The following is a 23,764-nucleotide window of genomic DNA, read 5'->3' on the forward strand; positions in this document are numbered from 1 at the left end:
ATTTCCCAGACAGCTAAAGATGTCATGTAATTTTCATATAATTGTTGGCCATTTGTATTGAGAAACTGATGTGACTCCATCACATCAGTTTCTCAATACAAAAAAAAAAAAAAAAAATCTCTACCTCAGAGCAAAGCCTGTCCAAGGAACGGGTGTGACCCTTGTCCTTGGAAAAACCCACAGAGCCTGAGGAGGCAGATAGCCACCCTGCTGAGTTGTTTGTCTGCAAATAACAGGAGAGATCTGTGGTGCCAGGTGTCCCTGACTCAGTTAGGCTAGGTGAGGACCCATAGCAACTTCCTAGCAACCATCAATCAGCATGAGACAGGGAAATACCTGGGATACCAGATGACCCCCCAGTAGTTTATGGTGGTTGATAACATGTTGGGAAACCATGTAGTTTAGCACGTACACCCCTCATGGATTAAACCAATCCGTTCAAACAAATCCCCCTCGTGTACTAACCAATCACCCCTACCCAACTTGTTCCCACCAGTGAATGTGCTAATCAATGCTAAGAGTTGTTTAAATTTCCTGTGGTGTGGAATGATTTGCTGTGTGATGTTGTGACTCATAGAGTATCCCCCAAAACCTATAAAATCTCATTGAACATAGGACCAGGGCTCACTTCCTGGGAAGTGAGCTGCTTCAGAAACTGTTGTGAGTCCAGGCTCAAGCTTGCAATAAAGACTCTTGTGTGATTGCGTTGGATTCGGCTCCTGAAGGTCTGTTGGAGTCCCAGGAATCTGGTAATACAGTACTTCTTTTGAAAAGGGTCTGTTCATTTCATGCACCCATCTATTAAATGGGTTGTTTGTTTTTTTCATTTGCCTGCATGTTGAGTTTTATCACTAGGTAATACTGGATTATGAAAGAGCTACACTCTTGAACTAATGAGTTTGAGTCCCATGGAATCACCTTCTCTGAACAGTTGCTCTTGGGGTGCCATTGTCCCTCCTCCAAACCCCCCAGCATCATGAAATCAGCCTGAGGCAGAATAGAGAGGCTTTTGTAGGGTGTTGTGCAGGGCCATCCCCCACACTTCATCACAATATGGCTTCTCAGTCAGGAGCCGTGGAACATTCCTCAGGGCCAGATTGTGGCAATGGAGGAAATGGACTGGTTTTAAATCACAGCCTGTGTGAGTTCTATAAAGGCTGGGTGCTCCTATTTGTTCCATCATGAAGTTCTGAGGCAGATCTGTGCAGATCCCTTGTGTGGGAGGGTAAAAAACCTCTTCTACTCTCCAAGATTCAGTACCTGGAAATTAACTGACAAAAAACACATTAAGAGGAGAGAAAAGGTTTTTCATATGCATATGAGCTAACAAAAGGAGTAGCCAGCCTGGTTCACAGCTAAAGTTAGAGATTTACAGACCTAAATTAGTAGTGGGAGAATAAGAGTCTCTGGGAAGAACAGTTTTCTTTAGAAAGACAAACAGATTCTTCGGAGAGATAAGAACGTCTGTGATACTGTTTGTCCATACAGGAGCAAATGGTCCTCCTGTCTTCTTAGGGCCATATAACACCTGGTGACTTATGCTCAGTGTGCTATTTATTGCCCCTGGGAGTAGATCCATCCTGAAGAGTGACTATAAGTCAGCCTCTTTTCCTATAAGTAGCAGCTGTTAGATAAAGGAAGCTTATTTCTACGCTGCTGAGTTTCAGATGTCTTTAGCTTAAAGCCTCTTCATAGCAACTCTGGGGTTCCAAGCAGGTCCTGGAAACTGCACCCCATGTCTCACTATGATTCCTTTGCTAGTCAGAACTATTTTTCCTTTGCCCCCTTGTTTTTGAGTCCTGTGTAGTTTATAAAGCAGCATACATCCTTTCTGGTAAAAAGAATAGATTTAGATGATTATATTTAGAATATTTACATTTAGAAGATTATACGACACCTTGAATGATTTCTTAACAGTTTCCTTATGTACATTTAATCTTCTTAAATAGATTATAGTCAAAACAAAAGGAGAATCATTTTTCAAGTTGCTGGGATTACAGGCATGTGCCACCATGCCCAGCCATTTTTATTACTTCCTTTATGTCTCTCATTGTGTCATCTGTCTCCAAGAAAGAATTAGACAGGCAAGAGATTTCCTGGGGACAGGGAGCAGGAGGGGTGAGAAGCATCTTTAGTTCCTGATGTAGATATGTCACCTATGAAAGGAGAGAGCAAAGTCAGGCAGGAAGAGTTCTGTGTAACAGGAGCTCCTACCTGCAGGCCAATGGGGAGAGCCAGAGCAAAGGTTCTCCAGCAGAGCAGTCTGCCTTGGATAGAGAATCTTCTGGGAGAAGTCATTGGAGACCTGGCCTCTGGATGAAGATGAAGACTTGGATGGATCTGAATGGGCATAGCTGGAAACTGCTCCCCAGCTACCCTCCCTGCAGCAGTTTCCCTTGAAAAGAGATCCAAGGGGCACTTCAGTGGCTGCCACCCGCGTGGCACCTCACCAACCATGTGCCAGGGACTCCAACTTTGAAGTCACTTCAGCAATGTTCATGCATCATATCTTTCACTCTCTCCTCAGCATCAGTACTTGGTTGTTTTGCATACAGTTCTTTATTAACTGATTAATTAACTTTTTGCATATTGTTTGAGATGTTGTGTACCATTTCCTGAGGACCTGGATTCCTTCTATAGAAAATGTTGCTGCAGTGGAGTAATTAAGAGTCTGGAGCCAGACTGCCTGGGTTCCCAGCCCAGATTCACTGACTAATAGTTGCAGGATTGTGCCTCAGTTTCTTCATTTACAAAATTATAACAATTATGGTGAAGCAAGAATTAAAGACAGACAGTCAATATAGATAGGTAACCAGGTTGGATGCAGTACCTGGAAATTAAATGACAAAAGACACATTAAGAGGAGAGGAAATGTTTTTCATATGCATATGAGCTAACAAAAGGAGTAGCCAGCTGGTTTGTGTCTGAGCAGTTGGAGACCACCACTGGGAGATTGGAATATTAATGTCTCCAGAGCACTTTGATTACCAAGATCACCTGCCTATACTACCTCTCCCAAAATGTTGCAGAGTTAATGCCTCCTGGGCTGCTTCCTGCCTGGATCACTCCATTTGGCCCTTCTCCTTGCCCATCTCACCTTTTGGCCAACCCACCCAGCATTTCCCAGGCCTTGTCAAGTTTTCAGGAAGGAGAGAGAGAAGGAGGAAGAGGGCAGAAGAACAAAGAAAGTCTAAAATGCATAAAAGGGGCAGGTTGCTCTCATTTCTTGGGATATCAGAAATGAGACACCAGCTATGTCCCCCTTTTCCCTCTCAGGAGAAGTCTGTGTTAGTATTTTTTAAATAAAACCTGCTTTATACACTTGCCTCAGTGTGCTTCTCTAATGTTCAAACTTCAACATTTGAGGAAGCAGAACTCATCACAGATAAATGGTGGTATCAATAGCATTATTGTGAAAATTAAATGCTACATGGGAAGCACTTAGTACAGGGATTTGGCAGTTGTGTGTTTTAAGTCAACATTAACATATGTCTCCCATTGATTCTTTTACCTTTGAAATTTTGCCTTTCAATGCATATATCCTTTTTGAAAATTTGGAGTATGCGTTTTGGTCTGGCTGAGTGTTTAAGGATCTTCCTATCATATTGGGATGGTGGATGTTCTGCCTAGCTTTGGAATCTGCTATAAAATTAGGTTAACCTAGAGTGTAACACACAGTAAACACTTGAAAATGGTAGTGATTTCTAGTGGGAGCTCTGTTAAAAGTTAGTCTCTGCCTCCATTTATTCCTCTTCACTCTCATTTACACAATGAACATTTACTGGGTATCCGTGAATGTCAGGTACTATGTAAATACCAGAGTATTGAAGACAAGTCAGCCATAGTCCTTATCCTCTACAAGACCAAACTCTGAGAGAAGGTACCAGCATACACACACACACACACACACACACACACACACACACACACAAAATCTATAATAAGAATTGTGAGATTTTTAGTTGAGGCCTGGATAACATGCTAGGAAAAGTAGAAGGAGAAATTGCTTTCACTTGGTTCTTAAGTGCCACACTCTAGGGTCCAGGCTAATGCACGTGAGAGGCCCTTTGAAAAGGAGAAACATTGAGCATCACATTTGTCATCTGCTTTAGGTTGGCCTAGGAGAATATTCAGGAACCACCTGCTTCTCAAATCACATTGTAAGTACAAATGGCTGAATTACACAGTGAAGCAGAAATAATAACAAGGATTGCTTCAAGCCTGTCATCTGTCCCTCTTAAGCATTCTATAAACAACATCCATCTCTGACAAGATTACTTTTCTGGAGCATGAGGAGAAGTGCACCAGGGCTCTTTCTATTCTTTTGTTTCGGGTCATTAGCAGAATAATTGCGGGAGGTGTCAATGCCCCATTAACCATGTTGACTCCATGCTTCTGGGGAATCGCACCTGTCTTTTGCTCAGCCTGAATCTGCTTTGAACTGTGTTTGTTACTCTTTTTATTTATTTACATTCTGCCTTCACAGCCTCCCTCACTAGGTTTCTCCTAAAATACTGGCACTCCAAGGGCTCAGATCACTTGTGTTTTTGTCCCTTCAAAACTCCTCTTGGTAACAAGAGCTGCTGGCTGTCAATCACATTTCAGTTGCCCTATTTGCAGCCCATTTTCTGCAAGAGCAGGGAACTCAGGGTTTTTCTGCCCACATGTGATAACTGGGAGGCACTGAACTGGCCAGGCCATTTCATTTGTGCTCTGTTATTAGATTCAGCAGTCCTGACTCTAATATAGGAAAAAGCAAGGAAACCTGTGGTGACACGGGGCTAATGAAGGAGCAGGATTCCTGGCAATACTGCCTGAAAATCGGTTCACTAATACTAAGAACTGGGGGAACAGAGAAAATAGGAGGAAAACGAGTTTAGTTTGGGAAACTTTGGGATCTCTTTCAAGCCATCCAAGTGGAAATACAGAGAATACATATATAAATGTGTAGTTTCAAACAAACAAAAAAAAAGAAGTTAAAGTTACAGAGTACACACACACACACACACACACACACGAGAAACTTCAGGTTATAGAATTTCTTAAATCCATAAGACTGGATGATGTCATCAAGGAAGTGAATATTTATGGAGAAGAGATCAAAGAGTTCTAGGGCCTTCCAAAGTGTAGACATCAGGGAAAGGAAGAGGACCTAGCCAAAGAGATCAAGGAGTAATCAATAAAGCAGGGAAGTTTGGAACCTAGAATCCTGAAAGCATTTCAAGAAGGCAGAATGATCAATTTTTCCAGTCAGCTGAAAGGTCAAGTGTGGTGGGGACTGAGAACTGACTGTCAGGTTTAGCAACTTAAAAGTTTCTGTTAACATTGACAAGAGCACTTCAGGCAAGTTGGCTCTGGCCTTGGAGCCCATGTTCTCCCATACTAACTTTTGGGGTTCTAGCCCTCTGCCTCCCAGACCTCTGGCCTCTTCTCCTGGCTCTCAGCCTCTCAACATTCTTGGACTCTTTTGCCACTGCCTTGATCTTCTGTATTCAGATATTGCCAAATTTCTCAACTGCTTGGGATCAGCAACCGTTTAAAAAACCTGTATAAGTATGTGCTCTTTCTGCACATATGCAACACATATATAGATTTATGTATATAATTTCAGGTGCTCATGGACTTCCTGATTCTTGGGCCTGTTAAGAAATCCTTACTCTAGTTTCATCAAATAATTTTCCCTTCACCTCTGGGAGCTCAGAGTTTTTAAAGTCAGTTTGCCAGTCCCCAGGCCCAAAAGCCTTCTCAGATCATTGTTCAAATTAAAGACAGTTAGAGCTAAGAGCATGTTCTTAATTTAAGCTTTCAGGGAGACAAATTTGAGGTAAAACCAGTAGTCCTGTAACCAATTCAAAGATATGTTAAATATGATGATTTCATCTGTATTCACACCTTCTTAGTTTGGCTTCAGATCTGATATCTTCTAGTTACCATAGATGGTTACACTAAGGACAGCCAAATCCCCTAGGCCAAGGATCTAAAATTAACATCCATGGGGACCAGAAGTTGAAAGGCATGGAAAATCATCTTGTTACAGAGTCTGTGGTGAACAGACAAGGAGAAAGCATATATACTTGGTTTAAAAAGAGAAGTTGATACTCTACTCAAACAAATTGTTGACTTGCAAGAATTTCAGCTCAAGTTGGGTGTGATCATGCAAGCCTAGAATCCCAGCTACTTGGAAGGCTAAGGCAGGAGGGTCACAACTTTGAGCCTAGGCTGGGCAACTTAGTGGGATTTTGTCTCAAAAAAAAAAAAAAGGTCTAGGGATTTAGCTCAGTGGTAAAGAGTCCCTGGTTCAATCCCCAACACCACCACCAAAAAAAAAAAAAAAAAAAAAAATCAGTTCAACAATACTAGAACTTCAGATTTTTTGAGATAATCTAAAATCTTGATTTTCATACAGACTATGTAGGCAGAAGCCTAACTCTGATGACCAGCTTATGATCCCTTAGCTAGGCGAAGTCAGAGAATGTAGGTTAATTTTATTGTAGAGCCCACTTGAAAACTCTTTTCATCATTTTGACAGATTGTGTTTTCAAAAAATAGTGAAAGCAATATTTCTAGTTGTATTAGTCAGCTTTTTGTTGCTGTGACAAAACACTTGAGATAAACAACTTAAAAGGGGGATGTACTTTTGGCTTTTGGGTTCAGATATTTCAGTTCATGGTTGCTGGCTCCACTATTTCTGGGCCTGAGGTAAGGCAGAACATCCTGATGACAGGGGACAGGGGAGGAAATTTGCTCACCTCATGGCAGCTGGAAGCAAAGAAAAATAGAGGAAGGGGCCAGGGACAAAATATAATATTCAAAGGGATGGCCCCCCACCAGTGACATACTTCCTTCAACTAGGCCCCGCATCCAAACACTATAGCATTAGGAACCAAACCTTGGGCACATGAGCTTTTGGTGGACGTTTTAGATCCAACCCATAACAACAGTCCTGCATATTTTTGAATGTAGGACTTGACATTCATATCAAGTGAATCTGGAATGAGGAAGACCCTTGTAACTACCTTGACAAACAGTATGTGGTTTGTGTGATGCTGCACAACTTAAGGTCGGGTCCTGCAAAGTGATACGGTTTCTACTCATTCTGTCTTGGGACACTGACTCTTGGAATCCAGCCCCAAGGCTGTGAGGAAGCCAAAGGAGCCTACACAGAGATCATTAGCAGAGATGCACTGTTATGTTTTAGTCCTATGCCAGGCAAGGCCCCTGGAGCTGTCAGTTATGAATGGGAGAAAGTTAGTAAATAGTAAGTAGGGCCTGGCAGGGGAATTAGGGCCTTGCCATGTGTGCCTGCAGGGGGCACCAATCACACAGAACACCGTAACCTAGTCAGTCTAGGAAGTGAGGCCCAGTGGGAGCAGAGCCAGGAGCAAGTAAGCACCTGGCTGATCTAACCTGAACTTAATGCCAAGGTGAGTGGGGTGAGTGGAGGGCACAGTGCACGGGGCAAGTCAAGTGCCCAGGAGAGGGGGCTGGCCTGGAGACAAGGCACTGGAATGAGCCTAGGCACTTGGTCAGCATGGATGATTTCGGCTGAACAAATTAAGCATTCCATTATGGAGCACATTCTGGGAACATCTCACAGGTTATGGTGTCTGTGTGGGATTCTGAGACACCCTCCATATCCAGAGCCTACTGCAGATACCAAAATCTATGAAAATCTGTGCATTAAAGTCTTTTCTATTAAATGGCATTTTTGCATATAACATGTGTACATCTTTCTGTTTGCTTTATATCATCTCTAAATTATCATATTATCGTATCAAATATTACTATGTTCTGTGAATAATTGTTACACTGTATTGTTAGGGAATAATGACAAAAAAGCCTGTATTGTTTTTATTATAACAATATTTTTCTAAATAATTTTGATTTGCAGTTGATTGAATCCACAGATGCCAAACTCTTGGCATATGAAAGGCCAACTGTACGTAACTAATATCGTTCTCATTCCTCAGAGAGTTCATTCATTCTCAAGGAGCAGTTTTGTGGTACTCCTAAGATGCACCACAGGAACATATCATAATGTCACTTACCTCTCTCTGCACTTCCTTTCTGATTGTTTTTTCTTTGGAAACAGGGTCTTACTAAATTGCTGACGCTGACCTTGAGCTTATGCTCCTCCTGCCTCAGGCTCCAGAGTTACTGAAATTGCAGATAGGCACCACCATGCCCCACATTACCTCTGCTCTTTCTGATATATCTTTCCCTCCATCTTGAAAATTTAAGTCCAGTGTTACCTTTTCCTGGAAACCTTCTCTTGGATTGGTTGCTGCTTCCCTTGTGTTTCTGAATAGTACTAAATGGCCTATGGACTTTTCTCCTCTAAATTATGAACTCTTTGTGTATGTTCATAGATGCATAAAAGATGTTCAAGAAATGCTTGTTGAATGTGTCAATCATTGGCACAGAGAGGAGACATTTTACCTGGTTGAGTCCAGGTGATAGTTGATTACCTGGACTCACAGTGGCAGCTCAGTTGGACAGCAGCCTGTATACCTGTGGCCTGAACTGGGCCTACCCCTGCTGGAGGGCTGGGCAGGCAGGGTACCCTTCACATGCACAGCAGTTTCTTGTTTTTGTTCCCTCCTACCAAGGAGCAGCCTGGAGTCACAGATCCGAAAGCCAAGGAAGGTGTGGTAACTAATTGGTAATAAAACTCTGGCTGAGGAGGAGCAAGCCTCAAGTACACTGGTCCCAGACTCAGAAATCTCATTTGTTACAATTTTGCTATTAGCTTAATATGAGTACACCACACACATCCAGTGGGGATGGAAACCAGGGCTTCACATATGCAAGGTGAACACCATCACTGCACCACATCTCCTGGCTGTGCAATTTTCTGCCAAGTTGCCTCTTTTCGTGGGTGATTCAACTTGCCTCTCACTGCCAGAACTCTCAGAAGGAAGGGAGGTGAGAAAAAAAAATCAGCTGTAGTCAATTGGCTTGACCAGGTTGGGGGCCTTCCTTTTTCCCTGGGGAAAGAGCTTCCCTCTATAAGAAAGGATATATGTCTGATCTAAGACCTGGAACATTTTCTCTTTCATTCAGATTCCTATCAAGATATTTGCTATACATTTTTAAAATAAAAAATGACTACAATTGAATTTTATTGGTTTGTTTATTTACTGGTACTAAGGTTCACCCAGGGGCACTTTATCAGTGATCTACACCCCCAGCCCTTTTTATTTTTTATTTGGAGACAGGGTCTCACTAAGTTGCTGAGGCTGGCCTTGAACTTGTAATCCTCCTGTCTCAGCTTCTTGAGCCTTTGGAATTACAGGCATATGCCGTTGGGCCTGGTCAGTTTTATTTTTGGAGTTGGCATTTTTAAACATTTACTAAACCATTCTCAATAAGTTCCTAGTAATTTTCAAATTTGAATTGGTGAGGACAAGTCTCCCCAACCACATTCACTCCCTAACCTGGAAGGACTAGGGCAGTCAAGAAAAGGTGTGAGGGAAATGGATCGGGTGGGACCCACAGCCCAGCTCTGAAGCCACTCTCCTCCCAGCTTATGTAGACTAGGCCTGGGTGTTCTTAGCAACTGTCAGGAGTGGCTGCCATGCAGCATAATGCCCCGAACACAGACTTGCCTAATCCTGCCACAGGATGCCTGCTAACCGGGATTATCCCATGCCAGCCATGACCCTGTTGGTCTTCAGGACTGCAACTAGTCATCGGATGCCTCCAGGCCTTTCAGCCTCCCAGCCCTCCTTATGAGACAACCTAGAGTCAGGTGTTCTCTGACTTTTTGAGCCAAAGAGCAAATTGATTGTGTTTGGGCGGCGTTGAAGATTGAAGAGGTTGCACACACCATCAGCCACCTTTGACTCCTGCCTTTCCCTCCCCATGGTCCAGCTGGCCAGTGGGCTGGGGAGGCTAATCATCTTAAAAGCAGGTTGGGCACATTGCTGGATGCCCACATCTATTCCAAGGAAAAATCAGGGTCCATCTCTCTTACCACACCTTGCTTCTCAGCACCTCCACCCAGCCCGGTCCCCACATCAGTGCAGGGGGATAGGGTGAGGTCAGAAAGGTTCTTAGCATGCTTACTTCAAAGAGAAGAGTATGTGAAGCCAGTAAAAAGTTCTCATCCATGAGGAGATGTGAAATTTATGCAAAATATCACAGAGGTCCCTGCCCTGGGTGCTCTGTGCAAAGAAAACAGACCACCAGCAGAAGAAGTTCCTGGTTTTCACTCCATGTCCTGTGGCTGGCCTGACCCTTCCTGGGCTCTCCAGGGAGTCAGGGCCATGAGGTCAGAGATGCAGATGGTGACCCAGACCTGAGGCCCAGGGAAAAAATTTTCTTGTTTTCTTGTCCCAGAGGGCTTCCTCTTCCCCACTGAGACCGAAGCCACAGGAAATTAGGTCAAATAGCAGCAAGAGAGGGTGATTTCCATTAGAGAAAAGGGGGTTTCAGACAAAACTGAGGACTTTCTAGCACTCAGGTCACCTAGTCTGGAGCTTTGGTGGCTGTTTAGGAAGAAGTTATGAGGCACACTTGAAGGAGCACTGGGACAGGAACTGAGGGTTCTGATTCTGGTTCTGGCACTGACTAGCCGTGTGACAAAGTCAACCTCCTAAGGACTCAGTTTCCTCCTGGAAAATGGAGAAAATATGTCCTGCTCTGCTTGCTACACACAGTGCTCAGGATGATGATCAAACAAGAAACAAAATGTGCACAGAGGTTCTCTGTGATCAAACAGAACAGATTTTACAAGCACTTTGAGTCACTCAGAGAAAAAGTGTTGTTAAAAACAGGCAGTAATAAATCTGGTAGCAGGAAGACGAGGCCACTCTGATTGCCTGACATCCTTGCTCGGCTCCCCGCTGGTTACCCTTTCTTTACCCATAACACTGGTTGTAGAAGATCAAGGAGAACATGACTCAACTAATTTTCACAACTAAGGTATTGGGTCAGTTTAAGCCAACTGCTTTCCACTCTGGATAGAATTGGTTGAGCTGAATTTTGAACAGAATTGAATTGTCAGGTAGAGCATCAGCTAGGAAGCCTTACCTGATACAGCCCCAGGGGAATAAAGAACCCTGGAACCTCTGGGTGAAGCCTAGGCTGACAGGGGCAGTATGGAAGAGACTGAAGGCCCAGCCCTAAAGCCATAATCACAATAGCTGTTGTTTTCAATATCATTAAAATAAGTTGAGTGCTTATTACAGGTCAGGTACTATGCGAAATTCTTTAAAATATTGCTCTTTTAAATTCAAAAACCCTGTAAATTACCTATTGCTATTTTACGTATGAAAACACTAGAGCTCAAACTGATTCCATTAGGTATGTAACCAGAGTCACACAGGTGAGAGAGCCAGCATTCAAACATAAACATGTTTGATCCCTGAAGCTGAGCTACTAGTCATTATGTTAGTGATCCCACCAGGACACAAGGTACTGGAATCACCACAGGGCCAGCTCTATCCCCAATTTCTGGGCCCCACGCCCCAGAGGGTTTGATTCAGTTGGCCTGGAATTTCCACTCCTATCAAGTTCCCAGGTAATGCTGCTGTCAACAGCGCCAGGGAGCACCCTAGGTGGGGGAGTCTTAATGCTTTTCACGCAGCTAGGGGGCACTGCAGACGGAGAAGCCAGCAGGGCTGCTGGTGTATTCACAGTGGCAGAAAAACCCACCTGTCCTCAGCACCTTCCCTGCAGGCAAAATCCCTCATGTAGGAGCCTCACCCCACTTCGACAGCAAATACAGGGGCTTTCAGCTTTTTAGACAGTTGTTTTCCAGTTTGCTTTCAATTAGTTTCCCCATTAATCTATTCATTATTTTCTCAAAACCCTTACCCACCTCAGAACCTGGATCTGGAAGGATCTGCCATAGAATTGCAAAGTTGCAGCTGAATTCTCCCTTGGGTGCCAACAGAGCCTGATGCATGCATAGTAGGCATCCGTTATGACTCAGGCAAAGTATGCTGAGCTGTAAATACAGACAGGTCTATGAATCTGGCTAAAGGCTTTCTCAGAGGTGTCTTGCTGGCCTGCTTTCTAGCTGTCAATATCAAACTCATCCCACCATATGCTTGAATTTCTGCCTGTGCCTCCTATAGTGAATTGAATGTTCACATTCTAACCTTGAATAAAAAGTCATAGATAATAGGATCATAGTCAAAACCAACCCTGTGTAAAAAACAGTGGAGCAAGAGTTTTCTACTTTGCATTTTTCTGAAATTATAGTCTGACCTCAGGTAGCATAATTTTGCCATGGAAAGGTCAAGAAATGCCTTCAGCCTCTATATGGTCTTAAGACACACATGTATTTATGGAGAACTTTGTTCCTGGTTGCAGGTCTTCCTCATCACTCCTATCAGCAGAAAAGTTCAGGGTCATGGTGGGCAGAACATCCAATCCCCAGCTCACAACTCTAATGATCTCATCACTGTTCACCTCCACCCCATTTTAGCTTTTACTCCATGGTCACACCTAGACCTTTTTATACCTGGAACTCGTCTACAAAAGAAATATGACTTCTCCTAGCATGGCAATCTCATTCTAATCTTCTATTCTTCCCGATCTTTCACTTTTTTTTGCATGCCCTTCATGTCTTCTCAGACCTCATCCAATCACTCTGTCCATCATTCCTTTATTCCCTCACCTCCCTATCTATCGGCCTATCTTCATGATCCTGTGGACCTTCCCTAATTTCCTTGTGACAATTCCAACTCCTTTATGCCATTAATGTCATTTTTGGACTGACCTGGCCAACCCTCAACTCTGAATGATTTTAAGCCATCTGTTTCTCCAATCTTATGCTCAGATTTTGCTCAGTCTTACGCTCAGACTGTCATAGGCATGTGCAGATTGAGTTCATCACAAACGAACACAAGGTCTCTAAATCAGAGGGGTCTCAGTGCTATCTGGCAAGCCTTTTATGGGACTTTGGTCAGCAACTCAGTGCCAGGCTTTTAGCTACTACACAGAAAGTGTGGTGCAAATGGCAGAACCACCATCACCCCTATCCCAGGCTGTGTGGAACTCAGGGCCCTGTGCAGAGCTGCAAGTGCTTTGGGAGAGTATCTTTGTGCAATTCCAAACTACATACCTGTATTTGCTCTGCCTCTCTCAGTCTCCACAATAACTGTTCCAAAACTTTCCTATGGCCATCATTTCCACCAAATAATGTACCTTTATTTATTTATTATTTTTTCTTTTTATTTATTTTTTTGTAGTGCTGGGATTGAACCCATGTGTGGCCTCACACATGCTAGGCAAACATTCTACCACTGAGCTACATCCTCAGCCCCCATGTACCTCTATTTAATAAGAGAAGATAAAGATCAAGGGTGATCTTCAGAGATTTCTGGTCCCTCACCTTGACAAACCCTCCTGCTTGATAAACATTCTCCTGTCTTTTCTTTCCTCTACTCTCAAAAGAAGTTTCTTTCTTGCTCATTAAGGCAAATATTTCCTCCTGTGTTTGCAATTCATCCCCAATCTCTCTCTTCCTCCCTTGATCATTCTCATTCCTTCACAGGATTTAAACATGTTCAAACCTCTTTCATTAGAATAAACACCCTCTGCCCACACTTACATTCTTTTTAGCCACAGCTCTATTCCTATTATCTTTTTTCAACCAACACAATACAATTAATATTATAACTTTTTTAAAAATTGAAAACAGAATAGTACCATGTATACTTATGTCCCAGATTCAAGATGTGCCACATGTCCATCCAGGGTCCTGGAGAGCTAGCTCTGCTCACTTCCCACTCTGTCCATAACCCCCTCATCACTCCAGTGAGGCTGTGCTTTCAAGTGTCTCCATTATCGGATGGCCAGATCTAGCAGACACTTTTCCATTTGCAGCTATGGACCGCTTCACCCTCTGACTTCCTCTCCTGCTTACGTGTCCCTCATTTTTTTCCTGCTTCTCAGTTTCCTCTATGGCTCTCTGAGCTCTGCTTGTTCCTTAAATATTCTATCTTTAGCTTCCTCTTGCCTCATTCTTCACTGAGACATCCCTGACACACTCCAGACTGGAGCAAAACACTGCTTTCCCATTTATAAGCGCCTTTCCCAAGGTATTATACTCACTTGGCTAAATATTGGCATGCCGCAATAGACTATGAATTCCCTAAGGTCAGAGAATCTTCTTAATGTATTGCCAGAATCCAGCTTGAAGTAAAGCCCAATAAATATCCATAGAAAGAGGAATGTATTCCAGGCCTTTAAGACCAAGGAGAGAGAACAGGTCTATCACCATGACCACAATTCACCACTGCTTGTTTACAGATTCCTCCAGCTTGGCTATGAGGAGGAACAAACAGAAACAACTCTTTATTGTCCCTGCTAATTAGGGCATGAGTAGGAAAAATTCCAGAGGCATCCAGAGCCTCCTTTAAGCCTCCCAAAATAGTAAAGCTATTCCTGCCAGAGGGGTGGATTTATGTTTCAGTTGCTTCCCAGTTTTCATTTACCAAGTCACAGAGGCCAAAGAGTCACCTTTAGGCTAGAAGGAGGATAACATTCTGAGCACAGAGATTTCCCACAAGTCTGTCATAAATTAATGGCATTGGTATCTCACCATATCAATTTTTTTCTTTTTTCTTTTTTTGTACTAGAGATTGAGATCAGAGGTACTTAACACTGAACCATATCCCAGGACCTATTTATTTTGAGACAGTGTCTTGCCAAATTTTGCTTAGGGCCTTGCTTAGTTGCTGAGGCTGGCCTTCAACATGTAATACTCCTGCCTCAGCCTCCAGAGCCACTGGGATTACAGGCACCACCACACAGGACTCACCACATGAATTTTGAGACTAAGAGAACTCCCTTTGGCTGTGAGATTCACTCCTTGTTATTCCCAGATGTTGTGCAGGATCTCTGTTCAGTCCTGGGGTCAAAAAACTGGAGGCCAAATGGGAAGTTACCAAGTTGCAGCACACAGTGGAAAAACCGCCACTTAATTGAGTACCTATTGTGTGCCAGACACTGTAGCAGGCTCTCTTTGTAAATTTAATTGTCTAACCAGCCAGAAAAGCAGCTCTTACTCATAGAAGCATTGCCAACAACCTAAACCATCTTCATCCTCTATCCTTGATAGAGCTGGCCTGCTGTCTTCTAAAAGTGTTCTCATTGATATCATTTGGTTTGGTTTTTAGAGAGAGGCATGAAGCATCATTCCCCATTTATGAACAGAAAACTAAGCCCTAGACAGCATCTTGCCAAGGGTCACACATTGTAGAATCAGGCTTGGATCTCCCTGAACTCTTTTCAACATTTGGGATGCCTGAAAAGGGGTTTGACTCCCACTGCCACCTGGCTGTGTGGGCCCAGATCCTGCTCTGTGTGGAAGGTATGAGCCCTGAAATGACCTTTTTTTCTGCACTGACAGTCTCTGCAAGATACAAACTCTCTGAGCTGCAGTTTCTTCCTCTGTAAACCAGCTGGTGATACGTGCTCTGGCTACTTTGTGGAGTTTTGTGAGAATCAAATGCGGTTAGGTCAGTGAAGGCATTTTGAAAAGCACAACATGGAGACAGTGACCCCAAAGTGTTATTATTAGTAGGGACACAACATTCAGAGGAAAGCCCGATTTCTTTGCTTTAAAAAAAAAAAAAAAACTTAAGGTGACCTTTAAGCAAGAAGTCAGCTGGGTTCTCAGCTCACAGTCATTTAACACACTTCAATTCAGAGTCTTTGAGAGCAAAGAGAAATATTTGGAAACACAGTTCCAGAAATAGGCAAGCAGGAGAAACTGAAGCTCCCCTGGGAAGTGGGGCTGGGGACAGGAAGCCAGCCCAGACCTCCTCTGTCACCAGCTTCTCATCCCCAAATTCAGGAAATCCGTCCCACTCCTGGAGCTCTTTCCCACACTGGCTTCCCAGTTCCTCCCACAGGGGCGGCCGTTCTCCTCTGGCATCTTGTTTGGGGTGAAAGATGGAGGGGGGTCTATGGGCAGGAGGAGCCCTGTTTATTGGCCCTGCCTATGGGGAAAGTGGGAGGAAAGTGGGAGAAGGTTCTTGAGCCGCGGGAGGGATCAGAAGGACTCTCCTATACTCGTTAGCTGTATTGGGCCCTATGCTGCGTGCTTCATGTATTTTATACACTGTGCACAAAAGGGCTTATGAGGGAGATATCCCTATTTCTATTTCAGAAAAAGGAAACTGAGGCTCAGAGTTGGGCTGGGTGGAACTTGAGAACTCTCACAGAGCTGCAGAGCAGTGGGGCTGCATTCTAGGTGAGTCCACAATCGTGGCGTTCTGCTTCCTCTTGGGGTTTTCTCTCTGAACATTCATCACAAAGGTGTGCAGATCCAGTTCTGAGTGCAGAACATGACCTTGTGCTGTCCATCAGCGGAGCTCAGCCAGCAGGCTCGTGCTGTCCCTGCTCACACTCACCTCCTTCCAAGTTGTGAGTGCTCACCTCCTCCAGGAGTTGTTTCAGTGTGACTCTGCTTCACAATTATAGATGCCGAGAAGTCCAACATCTGCAATCGGTAAACTTGAGACCCAAGAGAACTGAAAGTTCCAGGCTTGGTCCAAAGGTCTGACAACCAGAAGAACCTATAGTGTACATTCCAGTTCAAGTCTGAGTCTGAAGGTAGGAAAAGACCAATGTCTGAGATTGAAGACAGGCAGAGAGAGAATTATTTCTTACTTAGTCTTTTGTTTTATTCATTTAGTGGATGGGACGATCATGGTCCACATTGGGGAAGTCAGTTTGCTTTACTCTATAAATGTAAATGTTAATTTCATCTGAAACACTCACAGACACACAAAAAATAATGGTTGAACCAAGCATCTTGGCACCTTATGGTCCAGTCAAGTTGGCACACAAAATTTGCCATGGCCACAAGGGAGAGAGGATGTTGGGAGGAGTTTTTCGAGGGTGGTGAGGGGAGACATTTGAACAGTGACATCTGAATGGAGCCCTAATTGATAAGGAGGAGCCAGGCATGTGAAGTTCTGGAGAAGGAGGATCCCAATAGGAAAAGTAGAAAAATGCAAAGCTCTGCTTGTTTGAGGAGTATAAATAGGGACAGGAAAGCTGGAATGAACCTAGCAACAGGTAGTGGGTATAAGAAGAAGTGAGCAAGGAAAGCAAGGGTCAGATCACGTCCTGTGTTTCCTACCCCTGCCTCTTGGCTGTTTCGTCTCTGATAAACCCCGTAGGGCTTAGAAGATGCAGGCCTCACTGAGCCAGATGGGTAATTGGCTGACTTCCCAAAGGCCCGATTACTTATTTGTTCCCCCCAAACAGAAATGACAGGTAATAGGGCTTTTCTGCTCACAAGCCTTTAAAAAAAATCTTTATTTTTTTAGTTGTAGATACTTTTATTTGTTTATCTTTATGTGGTGCTGAGGCTCAAACCTAGTGCCTCCCACATGCTAGGTGAGTGCTTTACCAATGAGCCACAGTCCCAGCCCCATGCTCACAAGTCTTAATGTGAGATAATTCAATCCAAGTTTTATTAGGAGAAAGTTGAGGCTTATCCTGAATCCTAGGAGCCTTTCAGAGCATACTCAGCTGGACAATGGATCCCTCCATCTTCAGGACCTATAGGATGGAGTCCCTGAGAAACAAAGGGATTTAAAATAGCTGTAATATCTCTACTGGTAGAGATAAAGTGGCTTTCAAGCAAGAAGTGAAAGAGAAATCGGAAACTTCTATTAATATCTTTCACTTCTTTGAAATGGCTGTCCATTAAATCTGAGTTCTGGACTTATCTCTTCAATATTATCTTTTTGTCTTTTTTTTTTTTTTAAGAACATATGGCATAGCTACCCAACTCCCAAATACACCAAGCATGTTCACTTGCCTTTGCTCCTTCTGCATGGAATTCCCATAGAGCCTCCCTCCAGGTGTTTACCACTCTGTCCCACCCCTGTACTCCACCTGGCAACCATTTACCCATCTTCTAAAACTCAGGTCGAGGATTACTGCCTCTGTGATGCTTTTTCATACCCACCTGAAGGTAGGATTGATTTTTTTCCCCTCCTTTAGCTACTTTAAAGCCTTAATTGGTTCTGCAAGGTGGGTGCTTAAGTTTCAACTTCAACATTATTAAATTTGGATGAATTAATAACCCTCTTGTCATAGGTTTTCTGTGGATACATAGACGTTGCATGTTGGGAGACAATTTTCCATTTCTTATTTGGAAACTCTTGTACTTTCTTCCTTTTGTTTCAGACATTCTTTTAAGATGTTTGTATAGCAAACAGCATTGAAGTTAGACATAGTGTCTCCCTCCAGAGCTGCTTGGTGGCCTTTATAAAATATTGGTTTTTCCCAGCTCAGGGTGCCTCTTCCTTCCATGCAACCCACCGCATGTGCCAGAGTCAACTTCCTGTCTTGCCTCACCCTGTTGGAATTGGGGCTTGGGGATTTGGCATGCACATCTGGTATTCTAGCTACCGCTAGTGTGAGTAAAATACTATCCTTCTTTTCTGACCTTCAAGACTTATTTCTTCTGTGGCAAGCTAACTTGTTAGTTGGTGGTTAGAAGTCTAATAGCTCAGACTTTTCACAGTCATTGACAGCAAGTGGTACTCACTAAATATTAATTTTCCTCTCTAACAATTCACAGCTGCCTCATTTTCCAAAACATTGCCCTGGACAGCAGGAGCCCAGGCCCAGGAAATTCCCCCACTGGGACTGAAAGCCAATTATTGACTCAAGTAGGAAAGCAAAAGCCAAATCTCTTGCTCTGGGTCTGGGGGTTTTGGGTGCTATCTACCCTTCAGAGCCTTCTACCTTTTCATCAGACCAAGGATAAACTACCTGAAGCTACATCCTTGCTCAGCTCTTTCCCCTTTCCTGCCTGGCTCCCTCCCTTATGGATTTCACACAAGATTCCCTCATTAAAAGACATGGACCAAATTTGTGCATTAGACTCTGCTTCTAGGTAACTGGCCTAAGACACACATGCCATTTCTTCCTAAAGATGCTTCAGAATATTCTGTGAAGGTTTCAGTCCTCAGCCTATCCTAGAAGTATAGAAGAATATGCAAGAGTGTATACAAAGTGTGCTTCATACCCCTGCTTTCAACAACTCTTTCAGCCAATCAGAGGCAGCTACTGCCCATGCACTACCCACCATTCTTAGGACTAAGACAGAATCCAAACTGAGCATTCTTGTCCTAGGCTTGAGTGCTCATTCTCTCCCAAGGCCCAGCCCTCAGACCCTGTAAGTATGGTGACCCTTTTTCCTCTAGGCAGTAGGTGTCTGATAAATTTCCCTCCAGCTCTCCTCAGCAGGCTGAGTCCAGAGTCCTGAATTTATTCATTACGTGGCCCCTGCTGTTGAACTGGTTCTCATGTGTTCCTGGAATCTAGGGCATCCCTTCCTCTAGTTAGCCTTACTAGAATCAAAATTTTCAGCTTGTTTTTTGGCCCATCTGAAGACAGCCTTTGGACAAAGCCTTAGATTTTGCTTGTGTCATGGTTTGGATATGATGTGTCCCCAAAAAGTTCCTGTGTTAATGCAGCAATGTTTGGAGGTGTAATGACTAGACTGTGACTCTCTGTGTGAGAGTTGTAACCTAATGGGTCCATCCAAAGTTGAATGGACAGATTGGGCATTAACTGTAGGCAAGTAGGGCAGGGCTGGAGGAGATGTGTCACTGGGGACATGCCCTGGAAAAATTCATCTCCCCTGTGGTCCCTACTGGGGACCTCATTTCTTCCTGGCTGTCATGAGGGGAGCAGCTCTTTTCCGCCTTGCCCTTCCACCATGATGTGCTACCTGATGTTGGACCAAATCACGGAGTCTGCCCACTAAACTGCTGGAACCATGAGCCAAAATAAACTTTCCATCCTTTAAGTTGTTCTTGTCAGGTGTTTTGGTCTCAGTGATGCAAAGCTGGGTCCTTCCAGACCCCAGTGGTCTCTGCAGAGCAGGGAGGTTAGGAGTAAGGCTCCAGCTCTGCTATTTACTAACCCCATGACCTTGACCATAGTTACTTCTATTAGAAAATGGAGGGGGCTATAATGGTACCTACTTCAAACAGGTGAAGTGAGACAATGCATGTAAAGCAGCAGTGCCTGACACATGGTAAGAACTCAGCATATGCAAATGACTATCCTTACCCTTGTCATCATTACCATCAGTAACAAAGCAGCCTGTTTATAGTCCCATACAGAGTTCTGAAAGCACCTTCATACTGAGGACCCAATCTGATCTTCACCATGGTCTCTCAAAGCAGGGTGGACAGAGGTCTCTATCCCAATTTATAGATGAAGTTGTGATTGGAAGATTGCACTGTTTGAGGTCGCAGAGGAGGTAAGCAAAATTAGATCTCTCCATTCTACATCTTGGACTTCACCTCACTGCCTCCAGTCCAGCTGTGTAGGCTTTAGTAAGCCCCATATTACATAAGTAGGGGATGGGGGATTGGCTTCTTTGCTTCTAAAGGGATGAGAGAGAGAGAGAGAGCCTGAGAAGTAGATTCAGCAGCTTCTGTTCTTTCCAGGCCCTGGATCAGCTCTGTCCTCCCCTGCTTCCTCCCTCTATCCTTCCTCCTTGCCAGCACTGATATCCACAAGGTGCAGACATGGGGCAGTGGGATGCTTATTATTTATTCATTGGTAGCACATCTGCAGATTCCTTCTCCATTTGCCTAGAGGAAGGTCATAATGTGCCAACCTATGCCTTATCAGTCCCAGGGGCTGGATGTGCAGGACACAGAGATCTCCACCATAGAAAGCAGAGGAGGGTTTCTTTAGGCAGGAGAGTGTTTCTGATACAGCCATAAATGAACACAATGGAAATTTGCTAAGGAAATGTGCAGAGGGTTTGGAAAATGGGGAAGAGACAAGAGAATCTCTTTCACTAGCCTCTAGTCACCATGGCAACAGCAGCATATTAAGCAGGAGAACTGATCATTTTAAATCAGGATTTTTAAAATATATTAAGACATACTGGATTCCAGCCTCATTTGTAATTCTGGACTAGATGAGTGAAAGGGGGATTTGTACCCCAACTCAACATGCAGGTATAGAGGCTTGGGGGGACATGTGAATCTGAGCTGGGAAGTCTCTAATTTCCTTATCCTGATTCAGAGCATGCTTTTGAAAAGCGTGGAGCATGTCAGTGGGAATTGCAAGAGCCATAGTTGAGACCCATGCAGGGAGTGACTTAGGATGGGTGGGATTATCCTTTCCAGGAACACCAATGGGGCCCACCCAAGAGCAAGGGTGGAGGTGGCCCTCACATCAAGGGACAAAAATACAACTTATTTGGTGAAATAACATGGCCAAAATGCTCATGGCCTAGTTTCTGAAATCTGTGAATGTTACCTTACATGGCAAAAGGCACTTCCCAGACATGGTTAAGAATCTTCAGATGAGGAACTTATCCTGGATTATCCCAATGATCCAGTGTCAGAGTACAAGGATGATTATAAGTGAGAGGCAAGAGGATCAGATAAAAAAAACTATGTTAATGGAAACAGAGGAAAATTAAGAGATGTGTGATGCAGACAGAGACCTTGAGCTCCCCACCCCCCACCCTCTCCGCCCTCTGACAAAAATTGCAAGCAACTTCTAGAAACTGGAAAAGGTAAGGAAATGGATTCTCTCCTAGAGCCTCCAGAGGGAATGCAGCCCAGCTGACACTTTGATTTTAGGTTTCTGAACTATAAGAGAATAAATGTGTAATGTTTTAAGTCACTATTTTTTATGGTAATTTGTTACAGCTGCAGTAGGAAACTCATATAAGACTAATGTTAATAATGGTACCAGCTTCATCACAGAGATGAAGGGACCAGAAAACAAGGGTTCACCAGTGGATCAGTGTGTTAGTCAGCTTTCTGTTACATGGCAAAATACCTGGAATAATCAACTTATAAGGATAAAAGTTTTATTTTGGCTCATAGCTTCAGAGCCTGAATTTCATGGTTGGCTTTTACTTTGGGGCCTGAGGTGAGGCTGTACATCAGTAGGAATGCATGGCTGAAGCAGCTGCTCAACTCATAGCAGCAGGGAAGCAAAGAGAGAGACAACCAGGGTCCCAGTATCCCCTTCAAGAGCATGCCTCTAATGACCTAACTTCCTTCCATTATGCCCCACCTCCTTAAAGGTTCCACCACCTCCCAGGAGCACCAAAAGCTGGTGAGCAAAGGTCACTCATGGGTTTTGGAAGAACACTTCAAATCCAGTCTTTAGCAATCAGATATTCTAAATCTCTCCGTGCCTGGCATCTGAAAGCAGGATAGGACTCTTTGAATGAGTAAGCCTGCATTGTTTAGAGATGGTTGGGCATAGAGGAAAGGTCTGGACATCAATAATAAGCACACAGTGTTCAGGGACACAGAGCCTTCTTTTCTTTTCTATGATATGTCCAGTGCAGGAGGTAAAAAGGACAGGGAAAGAAAACATGAACTTCAGGTCTTTAAAAATGTCAGCCACGGTCAGGAATCTCAAATAGCTTTCCAAGCCCATGCAAACAGTTGGGGAGAGATATAAAACAATGAAAGAGGTACATGTATAAACCCTTATTAATAAATCCTATCAACGATCAGCTTTCTAAATCAGAGTGGCCAAAATATCTGGGAGTGGATAGTCATGTTTTTAATTTTAATGTAAGTTCAACAACCATTAATTATGTACAGGCACATGTTACCTTTGGCCTTCTGTATTCACAAATTCTGCATCTGTGGATGAGAAATATTTGAAAAAAATGTATCTCTACTGAACATGTAGAAGCATTTGTTTTCTTGCCATTATTCCCTAAACAATGTAGTATAACGATTATTTACATTATATTGGGTGTTCTAAGTAATCTAGAGATGTTTTAAAGTATACAGGAGGATGGGTATAGCTAATAAGCAAATAACATGCCACTTTACATAAGTGACTTCAGTGAAGTATTGAGTGTTGTGAGTGATTGTAGAATAAAAAGTTTATTTTTCCTATATACCAGTCCTTCATAGCCACTAGGCTGCTCCATCTGTCTTCTAGGCTGGCTCAGATATGCACAGCCCCCTATCAGGTCTATTCTGTCCTTGGAAGTTTTGAAAATGGCCTCCCTGGAGTGCTGGGCAAACTTCTGAGTGAAAATAAGAATTGTGGCTGTTCTACAGATCCTAAACATCTATCTCCTCCCAATGTCATATCCTAGCTGACAAAGAGCTATTAGGGTGAACTCTGTGGCCCTACACATTGGAGAGTCAACACATCAAAAAAGCTGTTTGGAATGGTGGACAAAGAGCAGTGGTCTGGGGGTCAGTGCTATCACCAGAAGCTAACTCTGGGCAATCCACTCCACCTCTCTGGGTCTCAGCTACCTTGGTTGTTTATTAATTGACTTGAACTGGCTTTTTCTAAACATCTAGAATGTCATGTTTCAGAAAATGGCAGCATGGGCTGTGCGTGGTGGTGCACATCTGTAATCCCAGCATCTCAGGAGGTTGAGACAGGAGTGTTGTGAGTTCGAACTCAGTCTCGGCAATGGTAAGGCACTAAGCAACTCAGTGAGACCCTGTCTCTAAATAAAATACAAAATAGGGTTGGGGATGTGGCTCAGTGGTCCAGTGTTCCTGAGTTCAATCCCCAGTATCCACTCCCAAAAAAAGGAAATGGCATGATGTAAACTACAAGGGAGTAGTGGAAGGAATAAGAAAAACTCATAGAAAAAAACAAACACCCATCACATCCTGCACCCTCCACGATATTCTGTTGTCTCTGTTTGAGGACATGCATTGCTTTGACCTTGTATGACATGTTTACCTTGTGTTATCTCTGCAGCAAAACCCTGTGCTCCCTGGGGGCGAGCACACTGTGGTACTTT

The 23,764-nt window shown here is 43.6% G+C and overlaps 1 long non-coding RNA gene across 2 annotated transcripts; it reads right to left on the reverse strand.

The window, feature by feature from the left end:
• Positions 1-393: 393 nt before the first annotated feature.
• Positions 394-14,264, reverse strand: LOC125613925. 2 transcript variants are annotated; one of them, XR_007344515.1, is made up of 3 exons: positions 14,068-14,264; positions 2,215-2,830; positions 394-1,260 (listed from the first exon to the last, which is right to left on the reverse strand). It is a non-coding gene; the product is annotated as an uncharacterized LOC125613925 (long non-coding RNA). The 2 variants fall into 2 exon arrangements; XR_007344514.1 differs by having other exon boundaries at positions 394-1,271.
• Between the last annotated feature and the right edge of the window lie 9,500 nt (positions 14,265-23,764).

This window comes from Marmota marmota, unplaced genomic scaffold, assembly GCF_001458135.2.
Source record: "Marmota marmota marmota unplaced genomic scaffold, marMar, whole genome shotgun sequence".
NCBI lineage: Eukaryota > Metazoa > Chordata > Mammalia > Rodentia > Sciuridae > Marmota > Marmota marmota.